Source organism: Lissotriton vulgaris, chromosome 2_1 (assembly GCF_964263255.1).
Source record: "Lissotriton vulgaris chromosome 2_1, aLisVul1.2, whole genome shotgun sequence".
NCBI classification, from domain to species: Eukaryota; Metazoa; Chordata; class Amphibia; order Caudata; family Salamandridae; genus Lissotriton; species Lissotriton vulgaris.
Window position 1 is genome coordinate 658,161,349 of NC_141687.1, and position 15,446 is coordinate 658,176,794.

The 15,446-nt window shown below is 45.6% G+C and overlaps 1 protein-coding gene across 3 annotated transcripts in view; it reads right to left on the minus strand.

Moving 5' to 3' along the window:
* Nucleotides 1-15,446, minus strand: part of IMMP1L (inner mitochondrial membrane peptidase subunit 1) — a 231,369-nt gene that overhangs the window by 214,680 nt on the left and 1,243 nt on the right. The window contains exon 2 of one of the 3 annotated variants that reach the window (XM_086955826.1): nt 2,927-3,132. The exons of the other annotated variants lie outside the window; for them this stretch is intronic. The gene's annotated coding sequence lies outside the window, so the exon portion shown is untranslated. The remainder of the gene's footprint in view (nt 1-2,926; nt 3,133-15,446) is intronic. 3 annotated transcript variants of the gene reach the window in all.

Genomic DNA, 15,446 nt, shown 5'->3' on the forward strand with positions numbered 1-15,446 from the left:
GAGTCTGTAATTTGCCTCACAGGACCATGTAAAGACCTTTGAAGAGTTCAAACTTGATTATGGGATGCCTTGAGTCCAAGCGATTCCACTTCCTCCAACTCTGCACTGGGTCCCACAAACGCATTAAACAACAAGCAACTAGGGATCTCTCGCCTTTCAGAAGTTCCTCCAATGCCTCATTCCTTCGAAACACTTGCCTTCTCAAAGCCCAGACAGAAATACTTAAAACATCATACCAGGAGGGGGTGGATAACCGACGACCAAGATGGCCGTTCTGGGGTACAGCTCCGGTCGGCCACCGGCCAATTCCCCGCTAACAGCCGTTAAATTGATCCGATTGCCCGCACTCTCCTAGGATGGAGGAGCGCCTCGAGCTGTGGATTCATTTGAGCCATCTCCGCATCGCTTTGGACACCGATCGCAGACGCCAGAGCCATTTGAGGTAGGACCTAGCCATGATGACGTACAGCCTTTGTTAGCGCTAGTGACCGCACCAAAGGCTGTTGATCGTGAAAGTCGAGCGCAGCCGTCAGATGCCATCACCGGGGACCAGCGTTGCTTGACCGCATTGGCCAGTCCCAGCAATCGGCACTGACTACTATGGACTGTTGGTGAGAGGCAAGAGCCCGAGGCGCCGTTTTCGCTCCGCCCGGGCCGACCATGACGTACTGAACATCACGCCAGTTCCTGCCGGGGGCCCAGGTGAAGTCTGGACAAAGGCCTCTGCACAGCAGCACTGAGATCCACGGGCGCTAGGAGGACATCTCTCTCGTCTGCAGGCAGGTCGCTCCCCACGGCGCGCAGCTCCACCTGACTGAGCCCGTGTCTCTGCCCAGCTGCTGAGGGTGTTCGAGGCCAGCCTCTACCCGCAGGCTACCACCTGCGCCTCATCCCTGGTGGCAAGCGGTAGGCCGTAGATTTGCTTTCCCTTTCTAGACTTGTATTTGTATTGTATTGTATTTTGTATTGTGCCCCATTTGCTTCTGTGACCGCCTTTTATTGTATTTTGTATTTGGCTATCTGCTTCTGTGACTGTTTCTTCCCGCTTGCTATTCTCTGCCGCTTTCCCCGCCGCTGCATCCCTGCCCCCCGCTCGCCCATTTGTCGTTCTAGACTTGTATTTTGTATTGTGCCCCATTTGCTTATGTGACCGTCTTTTATTGTATTTTGTATTTGGCTATCTGCTTCTGTGACCGTTTCTTCCCGCCTGCTATTCTCTGTCTTTTTCCCCGCTGCTGCGTCCCCGCTCGCCCATTTGTCGTTCCCCCCTCCCAGCTGCTCCTCCCTCCCACCTTCCCTTCTTATGGCGGCCGCTGCGCGGCCACGCCACCAGCGCGCCTAAGGCAAACCCGTCTGCGCCCGTCCGCGCCTAGACCGCGCCCAGCGCCAGAACCTCTGGCCCCCGCGAACAGCACAACGGCAGACTCAGCTATGATGCCAGCACCCTCCACGCACTCAACCCTGGATGAGAACACACCTGCTACCCGGCGCACCCAAGGACCCTGCACCTGCCGGAACTGCAGCTTCACCAGCATCCGGCCCACCAAACCGCCAACCAAAGAACCCAACCACCTCTGATGCATCCTCATCAACACCCACTCCGCCCACAAACACTCCGTCGAACTCTGGGACCTTCTGGACACTACATCCCCAGACGTCGCCTTCCTGACAGAAACCTGGCTGAACCCGGCCTCAGCACCCAACATCGCCATAGCCATCCCAGAAGGCTACAAGATCACCCGCATGGACCATACCAACAGAGTAGGAGGAGGAATCGCCATCGTCCACAGGAACACCCTCAGAGTCTCGACCAACACCGACGACACCCTCAGCACAGCACCGCCGAACACATGCACTTCCAGATCCACACCGATCCCAACACCACCCTCAGAGGAACCCTCGTATACAGACACCCGGACCCCGACCACAGTTCAGCAACTCCATCGCTGACTTAGTCAGCACACATGCCCTCACCTCCACAGACTACATCCTCCTCGGAGACCTGAACTTCCACCTTGAGAACAACAACGACACCAACTCCACCACCCTGATCGACAACCTCGGACTCAGACAGCTTGTGACAACACCCACCCACGCCGCCGGCCAAACGCTCGACTCCCTCTTAACCCAACAGATGCCTAGACGCTGCTGGAGCAAAGTCACCGAAGACCAGCTAACCACCACCCTCGCCCAGAACCGACCGGCCGACTTCACCAACCCCTACACCGCCGCCCGCAACCTCAGACAGTGGATTGACGACTGCGCCAACACCCTCGCCTCACTCAAGACACCCTCCAACAGCCACACCAGCAAGAAAGCCACCTGGTTCACTGAAGACCTCCAGGCCTCCAAACGATCATGCCGAAAATTGGAGAAGAACTGGCTCCGCAAACGAACACTGGACAGCTACGCAGCCCCCAAGAACGCCACCCGCAGACACCATCACCTCATCAGATCCGCCAAGAGGGCCTCATTCAAAGACTGCCTAGATAACCCCGCACACAACAGCAAAGAGCTCTTCAACATCGTGAAGGAACTCTCCAACCCCAGCTCCAATACCAATGACATCCCGCCTTCACAAGACCTGTGGCTCAGCCTTCACTTCGTTGGATGACACACAGCCAAAGGAAGACAGAGAGGTATCCACAATGCACAATTCCTTTTCTGCCACATGACGCAGACACCATTACAGACACCCATTGTATTCAAATAGTGCTTTGCCAAAGCTGTGAGCTCCAGGCTCTTGCGGAGATGCTCACATTCATAAGAGAAAATCAGGCAAACAAGATAACATTTTAGTTAGCAGAATCACATTTTTGTAAGTATTCACCCTCGTAGTGCTGAGTCAAGTAAACTTAGTGACACTTGCTTGAGACAAAGTTGTTTTCTAAAAAAACGCTGCACCTTTTATACATGTATTGTTTACCTTTAATGTTTTGACCCAAAGCTTGTTCTGATCAGCTCCTGGCTTGTTTGCCCCTGTGGCTGACCAACTTGTCACAAAATCTATATATATATATTTATATATATAAAAACGAAAGTATGTCTGTTTGTCCTTTATGCATTACTACACCATTCATCCAATCTCCATGAAACTTTGGAAAGTTGTTGAGTACACTCCCGTGAAGGTTTCTGGCAAAAAAAAAAAAAAAGAATGTGTTCAATATCGGCCCCCCCAGGGCCCTCATAATCTTTCCAATACTGAACGTTTACAGTTTACGGTTTCGACTCGCTTTTGCAATGACCATCAACAAAGCACAAGGACAATCGCTGCAAGTGTGTGGACTAGATTTGGAGAATCCGTGCTTCTCACATGGACAACTGTATGTGGCCAGCTCACGCATCGGAAAACCTTTGGATTTATTTGTGTACGCACCAGACGGAAAAACAAAAAAGTACTGCGTATCCACAAGCACTCAAATAAATAAACAGAATTAAAACAACACTTTGAAATGTTTTCCACATTAAAATGAATACGTTTCAATAAAAAATACACAATGTAAATTTAATGTTATCATAAGTTTCTTTAAATTTCCTTTCTTCTGAGATCGCAGCAACGCGCGATGGGTAAGCTAGTGAATTAATAAAGTCATAGGAGTGTGAGTTGATTTTCCATTAATAAAAAGCATTGTGGACTGGCTTAAGCTAACATTAGATTGTGTTCACACTGTTCTCCATCTTGCTTCAACATCACAATATACCACATGATGACTACTACTGATTTTGTTATACATAAAGTATTACTGGTGATTGTTTGACTATGCAGAGAGTGTACCCAGAGATGTTTCTCACCGTACTGTATCATAGACGCATCCGACCGTCTCCAGCTCTTGTTCAAACAATGTAACTGAATCTCAAAGTAATCCTGGCCTGAGAAAATTCTAGAATGTATTTTGTAATCAAATATTTTTTCTAGCCTGTTTACTATTTGTACAAAATCATGAGAACCATGTATTCTGACAGAATGAATGTACATTTTTGTCTAAAGCCCAATAAAAGGACGTGGCTTTTTGGAAATGAGAGACTCTTTTCCCTGATCCAGAAGGCAAATCTATGTCAGATTTCACTTAAAACTGTACTGAGTTTTTTGTACTTATGACTATATGTTTTGCTGCTAACTTTATTGAAGGCCTGTTCATTGTAATTTACCAATTAATTTTTTTACATAAAGCCTTTGAAAGGCAAATTTTGTTGGTCTTTTTTAAGAGAATGTTTCATCGTACCCATGCAAACTTTTCCTAACCGTTTCAAGAGACGGCTTCAGTCGGGGAGCTCTAAAGGTCGTATCAGGACTACCACGCTCCTGATTCAAGTTATTGGCATGACCCATGAGTGAGAGGATAGACATTGATCTATGCCATGACAGGAGGAATGTACTGAACATTAGTAATATCTATTACCAAGCACAACCTGACCAGGGTTATCCCCAGCCAGCCAGGTAATACCAGACAGACCTTGGAGCTTCTACGCTCAAGCATCAACATAGAACCACATGAAAATTCCTAAACAAATAGAAGATTCCAATTTATGGGCCTTATTAAGAGTTTGGCAGTGCGGGAACGGGACCACCCCGCTCACACATGTCAAACCCATGTAGGAACCACCCATCAGATCAGGAGTTTTCTCTAGTCTGTTGGGCGGTCCTTTGGCATTCTCAGGGCGGTGCTATGAAATAGGCACGTAATGGGAACATCAAAGGCAGTAGCTAAACGGTATGGACTGCTGCAGTCCATGCCATGCAGGTATTGGTGTGAATGCACACAGGGGGGTAATGTTGTACCCTCCTGTGTGCATCTACATGGCGCACCATGAAAAGTTTGGTGGTAAGGAAATTTGTGATATGCTAGCAGTGCCACAGAGGTCCCACCAAACATATTGTGGCCTCAATACCGCTGCGCCACTATTGCGTTGGTCCCAGGGTAGAACGACTACCCTGGTCGTAATGGGGTAGTCTGATGACCACCCTCGCGATTCTGGAGATCCTTGAACCGCGATAATCGTAATAAAGCCCTATGTCTTAAGGTAACAACATGCTCCTATAACAGTCACTGTCTCGCTCGCCAACTGAGTACAGTGCATAGATGGGACTCTGCCAATGAAGGGTGCAAGGAGCACATAATATGGTGTTGCCCAAGGTTTAACACCATCACTAGAACATGGATAATATCATTTGTACTTTAATATGTTGACGTAGATTTGATTATGCTGGAACCAACATGTAGAATTTAGGAGCGCCATCCTAATTCGACCACATTCAGCACAGCATGAGCATTTGTTATGGTGCACGGGCGTCATTTGGAGGTGCATCGGTGTAAAGGACTGCGTTAATAATCCGTGTCAAACTGTATCCAATACAATGTGAGGTTTGTTGTGGCGCATCAACGTCATTAAGATATGCGTCAGCGCATTAGGGCTATTTTTAACTACTGCGTGTTGGTCTGTGTTGCTTAGAGAAGTTGTTTTGGATTGAGCAACTCAGAATAAGAAGAGATTCTGCGGTGATACACACACCACATCAGGATATTCTCCACCTTGTGTAGAGCGTACACAATGGTGCGATCATTTGTATGATTAAAAAAGGGACTTGTCAGCTGGTAAGAAGCTACACAAGTGTAAAGATGGTGACACACTCGCCTGTGGGTGTTAAAAATGTTACTTTTGTGAAGCTACCTAAGGAACTCAACAGTGGCACTCAACTGTTGTGACTTGTGTTAGTTACACACTTACGGAGTTCTGTTAAGTCATCTCTACATCAACTAGTGATTTTGAGTAATTTGCTAGGGTTTTAGTTCTTACTGTGTTTCTCTCTACCACAGATTTGGTATAAGTATGGAATCCCACAGTCATAATTATTCTGCCACTTTTCTGATCTCAACCAGGTGCACCAACTATAATATGGGATAACTGTGTAGGGACATTTGAAAATTACAACACAGCCTTAGATGGGAAAAACGTTCATCCTGCTAGAAAAAAGGCATTATTGTTAAATGTGTTAGGGGGTGAGGGCCAGCAAATTTGTATATACTTCTCTGTAGCTTTGGGACCTAATGGGCAACCCAAGGATGATGAGTACAAAGAGACACTCAAAAGGCTGGAGGTTCGATTTGCTAAGGAAATCGATCTAGTTATGGAATGTTATAAATCGTATACTAACCACAAAATGAATATGAATCCAAACATGAGTTTGTATATAGACTTATGGACCCTAGATCACATCTTTTAGTGTGAAAGAGTCATAATCACTCTCAGTCACCTACATTGTTTTTACTGCCTCCAAAAACCAGAACTATTAACCCCTTCGATGCTGATGACGAGCTGGGCTCGTCATGGCGTAGCCTCCTCGCACGCTGATGACGAGCCCAGCTCGTCACGTAAAGTGCGTTTCCGCAAAACCCAGCGTGCAAGCGGAATTCCGCTAGCGCGCATGGTGTTAAAATACACATCTGGGATTGAGAGACTTTTAACTACCTTCACTACACCCTATCACTGTCACTATCACTGATAACTACTGATCTTAACAAAGGGTATTACCTCCTGGTGGAGGTTGCATAACAACTAAACCCTATGATTATGCAGACACGTGTGAGGGCTAGCGGAGAATCAAGATATTCCACTTGACACTACCATCAACAACACGTGCATGAGGGTTTTTTAATTGGGACTAGAAAGAACAAATCCTGCATACCCGATGTTATGCAGGACAAGTGATCCTTCCCATATGATTAGATGATATAGACTTATGGAGTCGTCCGTTAATTGTCGCTTTGGAGTGATGACTGACAAACTGAATCGAGATCAGCTCATAGTTGAGTGCAAGAGCAAAAAGATACAGGAGAGGCTCTAGGCAGCTAAAGACATGACTCTTAAAGATGCAGTAAACATAGCAAAGGTGATAGAGGAGTCACAATATTGCATGAAGAAGTTTAGCAAAAGGGATCAAATTGGTGGGGAATACCAATGGTGAATATGAACAAAGAAAGCCCAGAAAGGGAAGTAAATGCAGTAACCAAAAGAGGTAGTAAGATGAGTTTATCAGGTTCTATTAAACACAAAACTAAAGATTGTAATTGATTCTGAAGTTCGTGTCATGCATCAGATCCAAAACGGTACGTTGCAATCAACAAAGACTGCAGGAAATGAGGTCGCAAAGGCTACTTTGCACATATGTGCAGAAAGAACAGCAGGCCTAGCAAAGGAAACAGCAGATCCAGGGTATTGATTGCTGAGAGTGTTGAATTAGATATCTGTGATAGAATATTAGTAGGGGACGAGGCTTATCAGGAGAAGAAAATTGAGGGGGAGTGGAGAATGCATAGTCCTACAGCAGAATTTGGAGTATGTGAGAGTTAAATAAAAGTAATGGTGCATTCAGGATCTATGTACACCATTATACCTGAAGAATTGTTTATAACACATTGACAGAACGTCACGCTGTTAGCCAAGGGTACATGTCCGGGTGGATACCAAGGGGAAACCATAGACATGTTGGGGTATATGGTAGGCACAATAAAATTTGAGAATCGCTAGGTTGTGCGGAAAGTGTATGCGTCAGTGGATGATCCTTCCATATTGGGGTGGTTCCGCCAATTTCATCTGAATATCATGATCAATCCAAGACCATAAAGGCAAGTCATTGTGGTAGGTGAATTGTGATTAAGAGACATCTTAAGTGGCACAAAGAAGGTGTTTGAGAGGACACTTGATTGTCTTAAAGGTTATGTGCATAAAATTGTGTCGTAATACCGGTGCAGCACAAAGTCAAAATGGTACCATTGGCAGTGAGAAGGGAGGTTTATATATTGATTGATGAGATGCTGCAAGGTGGGGTTATTAAACACATAGAGGCTTCCCCGTGGGTCTCACCTGTCGTAATCATGTAGAAGTCTGATGAACGTGTGAGATTTTGTGTTGATCTCAGATCATTAAACAGCAATACTGTTGTTGAGACTTTCCCACTTCCCAATATAAATTACTTGATGTATTCTTTGAAAGTTGTTAAGTACTTCTCAAAGCTGAGGAGTGCTTACCATCAGATAATATTACACAGTGAATCTTTAACTGCATTTAAAGCATCGGAGGGTACATTTCGTTTCACACGCATACCATTTATCTTGGCCTCAGCCTCAATCCTGTTTCAGAGGATAATGGCTCAAATATTTGAAGGCATGGGAAACGTTGTGTTCTTCATGGTTAACAAGGTGGTCATCGGGGAGACTGTCAAACAACAATGACATTTTGAAGCGAGCGTTGCAAAAGTTAGGAGAATCAGGTTTGACCTTATGTCAGGAGAAATGCACATTTGTGATTGAACTGAACTGCAAAGAGCAAACTCATAATAGAGGCTCAACCCGTGACGCTATTATAGCTTATGAAGACACAGTTACTATCGACCAAATCCTTCCTGTCAACTGGTCAGACCACCACATCATTCTATTTCACATTAACCAAACGACTCATTACCTACCCGTACACAGGAATACCTTCGTTGGGCAAAAAATTTAAGACAGATTCCCCTTGCCGACCTGGAAGAAAGGGTTAGGACACTACTACCCTCCCCACTGCGAATGACCTCTCTCCAACCAAACTTACTACACACTACAATGCAACAATGTCAACCATACTAGACCAAGTAGCCCCTTTGAAACAAAAAAAAGTCAGGAACACCCCATCAAGATCCTGGTTCAATATAGACCTAAACTCTGAAAGAAGACAACTCAGAGCTGCCGAAAGAATTTGGTGGAATAACCCTTCTGTAACCCACCTTGATCAGCTCAAACACACAATGCAGGATATATAAAAAACACATCAGGAATGAAAAAGCTACCTTCTTCCACAGCACATTAGGCAATGCTAAAACCGTTCCAAAGAACTCTTCAATATCATTAAACAAACATCCAAGTCACCCACAATTACCGTGCAGGCATCCAAAGAACCATGTGACAACTTTGCCAATTTCTTTAATGAGAAAATTACCAAGATTGGGCGCTCCCTTGACGACCACATCCTGTCACCCACCTGCCCTCCAGTAAGGAAGGAAACAACCCCCCCCCCACACACACTGCCTCCCCCAGGTCCTAAAAGACATTGAACCCCATCTCAACAGCAGACATCACTGAAATGATAAACAGGTTCAAACCCTCCTCCCACATAGCTGACCTTATTCCTGCTCACCTGGCAAAAAAGGCTGAACCACGCCCTAGCCCCTCTCTGGGCCAAGATTATAAATAGCTCCCTGAGAACCGGAGTCATGTCATACTGTCTTAAAATCAGCCAAGTCACGCCCTTACTAAAAAAAAAAAAACAGGCACAAACCCAAACAACCCCAACAACTTCAGGCCTGTCTTCAACCTCCCCTTCTCAGCCAAAATACTTGAAAGATGTGGTCTGTCCAAACTCAACCAACACATTGACAGCAACAACCTTCTGGACACTTACAAATTGGGTTTCAGAAAAGGGTGCAGCACTGAGATAGCGATCTTGAATGTTATAGATGATGTACCCAAATCACTTGATGTAGACAGATGCTGTCTACTCTTACTCCTTGACCTATCGGCAGCCTTTGACACGGTTGACCACAAACTTCTCATAAACGCACTCCGAGAAAGGATTGGGGCGGACAAGGTGGTCCTACAATGGTTCACATCCTTCCTACAAAACTGCTCTCAACAAATAAAAATTAACAATTCCACTTCTGACCTACTCCCCATTACCCTGGGTGTTCCACAAGGGTCCATTCTCTCCCCATCGCTGTTCAATATCTACATTGAGCCCCTCAACGCCAGACTAAAAAAAGCCAAATTCCCCTTCCACCTCTAAGCGGACGATACCCAAATATACCCAGAAACATCCTCAATTGGAGACATACAGAGACTAAATGACACTCTAAGAGAAATCCAGCACTGGCTATCATACAACCACCTAAAACTCAAACAAGGTAAGACGGAAATCCGTCTTATATCCAACAATGAGCAGACCCTCCCCTCCCTCTCGCCAAGTCTCGGAATGGTAAAATCAATTGATGCTCATAATTGCAATCTTACCCCGGCGACTCTGTAAAGTCCCTGGGAATCACTCTGGACCTACATTTAAAAATGAGCAAACATATTAAGAGCACTGCGAACAGCGCATTCTACAACCTAACTACTCAACAAAATCAAACCCTTCATTCCTCCCATTCACCTTAAACAGGCCACACAATCTTTGGTTCTGTCCAGATTGGACAACTGGAATGCAGCCCTCACAGGCACGGCAAAATTTCACTTAGCCTCGCTCCAAGCATCGCTAAATGCAGCTGCTAGGATGGTCACCAGAGTAAAGAAATACGACCCAAAAAGGGGGTGGTGATGAACAGAGTGTCTGAATTAAGCAGACCACTCTTACCCAGTCAGGAGATCAGGGCTTGATCCATCACCGTTATTTAGCTCACTGCATCACCCCAGTTCAGAACCTGGCCATATGCAAATTAGTCAAACCCAGTGCCTCATGGGAACAGGGCAGACCAAACTACCAAGCCAATTCTTCACCGGAAAGGAGACAAGCTTCCGGGGACCGGTTTCTGGCATTTCAGCCGTCGTCTGCCCGGCTTGCTTGAATCCTGGTGGTGCAGTGAGCAAGGGACTCATGTCTGAGTATACCCTGCCACACTTGTGGTGGCCAAATACGATTCAAAATAAATAGGAGCACATCGCTCCCTCTCTAAGAGAACTAAAATGACTTCCAATTGAAGTTCGCTCCAACTTCAGAACTGCATGTCTCACTCACAAAGCTCTTCACACTGGTAAACCTGCCTACCTGGCATCCAGACTCAAAAAGGCAGGCCAAACGAGGAATCTTAGGAGCACAAACACCATACCTCTCATTCTTCTCAAAACTAACAAACAAAAAAACCTTGTCATGTTCCTTCTCTGGAATAGCTCCTAAAATGTGGAACTCTATCCCAGTCTATATCAGGACCAATGCTTCCTTCATGAACTTCAAAAGACAGCTCAAAGACCTCTTCCTCAACTATACTCTTCCAACTGGATAGCACCACCCAGGGAGACAGAGTACCTCTGCACAGGAATCTCGTCCAGCGTATAATCTAGCCACCTTAACAAGAAGGCATATACATAGCCTGCCGGCAGAATGGCTGGGCAACAACTCCCTGCAATTTAACAGCTCAAAAACCGAGGTGCTGCATTGCTCCAAGGATCGTACCCCCAGACCTCTCCCACTGGATTTTTGGCCTCCTGACTTGCAAGATACCAGCCTGCCTGCTGAATCTGTTCGAAATCTGGGGGTGATGTTCAGTTCCAGTTTGCAGCTAGACGTATCAGTGAATAGAACGGTGGCCACTTGCATGGCACTGCTCTGTTCGCTGCGAAAGATCCTACCCTTGCTCCCTGCAAAGGCTAGACCAGAGGTAGTGCGGAGCATAATTTTAAGCCGACTCGACTACAGTAACGCACTGCTTCTGGGGACACCTGCTACTCTGGTAGGAAAACTACAACGGGTACAGAATTTCGCCACCAAATTGGCACTTTCGCGCCGACGCCTGGACTCTTCTGCCAAGGCACTTAGGGACCTTCACTGGTTGCCACTCTCCCAACAGATTGATTTTAAAGCTCTGTGCCTGGTATTTAGGGCTCTGCATGGACAGGGTCCGTCCCCTCTGCGGGACCTTTTCTCCTGGTACACCCAGTCTAGATCACTCCGATCAGCCTACTTGGTGGTAGTACCCAAGATTCTGAGGTCCCGGATGGGTGGTCCGTCCTTCAGGTTCACCGCAGGGAGACTGTGGAATTCCCTTCCGCCCGGCCTGAGGGGTCTGGAAGATCTCCCTTCTTTTAAAAAAGCCTTAAAAACCCACCTGTTCCCCAGAATAATGTAAATGGATCGGATGCTGGAAACATCATGTATGTGTCATAACAGTCTAAGCGCCAGGATGCCCGTCGGGTGACAGTTACAGCGCTATACAAGAACGCCTATACATACATACATACATACATACATACATACATACATTCGCTTCTGTGATCCCCTCTAGGCCTGAACCAGATTTGACATCATGCAATGCTGTTTATTGAAACAATGTGTGTTCGTTTGCATCATGATAAATGTTGTAAAGCACTCCGATACCTTCGGGTCTGGTCAGCGCTATATAAGACTCTTAAATAACCAAATAAATAAATAAACAGATAGAATACTTGGGATATCCCACCTCAGAGCAGGAATCAACCCAAACGATGTTTTGTTGAAGCTATAAAACAGGCAAGGTCTCATAAAGATCCGTTGAGGTAATTTCTGGGTTTCTTTGAATATTACGTGAAATTTGTGGAAAATTTCTCACACAAAAGTACAAGCATTGAGGAAATTGTTCGAAAAAGAGAGCAGATTATTGTGGGAGGAAGTACAACAGAATTGTTTTGCCACTATTAAGATGAGATCATTGGAGCAGGTATTTTGGCTTTGATTGATACCAAACTCAAGTCAATAATCACAGTTCATGTAAGCGCTACAGGCACTGGAGCAGTACTTGCACAGATCCATGGAAAGAAAGAGAAAAATTTAGCATTTGCTTCACACTCACTCACAAAATCCAAAAGGAATTATTCTGTTATCGAGCGGAAAGCATTGGTTGCAGAATGGGTGCAGAATACTTCTGTGTGTATTTGTGGGGTTCACCATTTATATTGCGAACTGATCAAAAGACGTTAATGGAAATCTTACTCCCTGGCGGGGCAGGTAAAGGCTTGGCAAGGCTAGCCAGGATAGCGGCTAGATTACAGAAGTTTTTCAATGCTGTGAAATGTATTCAAAGATGGAGGAATGTGCAGGCAGATTGCCTGTCAAGAGTGCCATTAGATTGGGAGGTGGTGGATTGACCTGCTGTGATCGAGTTTGAAAATGAAGGGGCAGGGGCGTCTGTATAAGATGCAGTAGACAGCGGTCTGGGTGCCTTTACCGCTCAACAATGGGAAGATGGAATCGATGCTGATGTGGTACTGAAAGAAGTGGTGAAAATGATTTGCAATGGTGAGGCAAGAGAGTGTGTGACTTCAGTTGCTGCAAGACCATTCATAAGGATTTTAGATGAGCTGTTGTTGAGTGGTCGGAATGTTGTAGTAAGGGGAGATCAGTTTGTGCCTCATGTAGGATAAAGGTTTAGGTTGTTTAATTTGGCCCATGAGGGTCACTTAGGCCAATCCTTAACTAAAAGAAGGCCAAACAGTGAGTTTGGGGCCTGAGCTGGATGATCAAGTCAGTGTGTAGGTGGAGAGGTGCCTTGTTTACAACGAGAGCAAAAAAGGTTGTGAGTGGGGTGTAACTCAGAGGGAGGTCATATTGAGGACCCAGTTATCCCGTGGCATACTGTATGTCTAGATTTCATAGGTCCCATGTCTGATTTAACACGATATGCGGTTTGCTGAGGTTATTATTGACGTTTATTGAAAATGGATGACTGTAAAAATGTTAAAGGAGATAACAACTAAGACAGCCATTGGTGCATATGAGTAAAGTTTTGCTGAAGGAGTACCTATTGTTCTCATAACAGATACACAGTTGACATCCAATGCAATGGTCGATTTTCTTGCACGTCGTGGGATTAAACACTCTTGAATTTCACTTTAAGACCCCCAGAGAAATGGTGTGACAGAGCATGACAACAGATTGGTTACGTGGTTAATCCAAATGGCACTGGCAAATCATTGTAATGTTACGAGGATGGTGAGTGACATGGTATGGGCGTACCGTACTACTGTTCATAGTGAACTGCAGAAATGCCCATTTCAATAGGTGCGTGAAGCTTACCTAGTACTAAATTGTTCAGGCTGAAAGGTTGAAAAGGTGTAGGAGGCAAGGGGACAAATGTGAGCATGGAGACTGGGTGAAAAGAAAATCAGGAAGGACACAGGGTGGTCTTTCCAAATTAGATGGTCTATTTCAGGTGGAAAACGTCAGTAGGTTATTTGTGTTCTTGAGGGGGGAGAAAGGTGAAATTTGAAAAACGTAGCATAATATCAAAAGGGAGGAATGTGCGTTAGAAAGGATGAAGGATGTTCAGGGGTGATGTTGATGGGGGGTGATGAATTACGTGGCAAAGGTAGTTCATGATCTACAGATGCGAATGCAAAAGGTGATGAAAAAGGATTTAGTGGCATAAGAGAGAGTAGAGATCGCAGACCTCCATCTTATATCAGTGATTATGTTACAACATAAACTTAGATTTATTTCAATTTTTGGGTGAGATAAACTTACTGTAAATGTATTCTGTTTAGTTTTTGTTTGAAACAGCTTTTTAATTATCTTTGCAATGTTTACATTGGGTGAAGGGAAAGGAATGTGTTATGATGCAAGATGTCATATTAGTTCTAATAAAGAATAGGGGGTGATGAGAAATCCAGGATTTCAATCCTGACAGGCTTGGAAGGATCATGCTTGGTTGTGAGGTCCTTTAAACTACATCAAAATACCATACTTGTCCCGTAGAGCCACATTATGATGTCAGGCGGAAAGCCATCCAACAGCTTGTTGGAGGCTTTCTGCCCAACTTCAGAGGTTTCAGTCCGACCGCCATATTATGATACTGGCAGTCGGAAGGAAACCCGTAGGGGAATACCTCTCCGCTTCAAAGATCGTCGGGCGGCGGTTGGAAATGTAATCCAAAATGGCAGCAGATCCAGCATTGGCTCCGCCATTGGGATTGCGATTTTGCTTTCCACCTGCCCTTTCATGGTAGTACGCTCGCCATGAAAATCCAGGTGGAAAGTGACTTTGTGGGCCCCTAGCAGGGCCCCCATTTCTCACTGGCCCTCTGCCATGGAGCCTGGTGGTAAAACATCCCTGCACCGTGTGACAGGCATTGCATGGTGCCTGTCACACGGTGCAAGGATGTTTAAATTCTGCATTTTTTCCATTGTGGCTTTTGCCACAATGGAGAAAATACAGGATTCGACCGCCAACATTGTATTCTGGGAAGCGGGACCCCCCGACTCCTTGTCAGGAGGTCCCACCGGCACCGCAATCGGCCTTTTAGTATTTATACCCATTTGCAACAGGCAACTAGGTAGGATGGTCGTCTCAGAGCCCAATCAGCAGTGAAGCAACAAGTTCCCTAAACCTCCTTAAAAGCATGTGTAACACTGGGGGGCCCTCCTCACCACACACAGGGCTTGATAGAACTTAATTAGTTCCATACTGACAATTATTGCCAGACCTAAAATTTGTTTATAACAGTAACATACACACTAGGGGGCAGATTTACAAACTCCTTGCGCCAGTTTTACTGTTGTGACGCAGCGGTGGATCAAAGCCAGCGCTATGCTGTGGTGTATTTACAACGTGACGCATCTGGGAGATGTGTCACGTTGTAAAGCCCTGAGCCACATATAGGCGTTCCGGCGCAGGGGGGGCGTTCCGGCACAGGTACACCTCCTAAAAGTGGCTGAGTGAAATCTACAAGATTT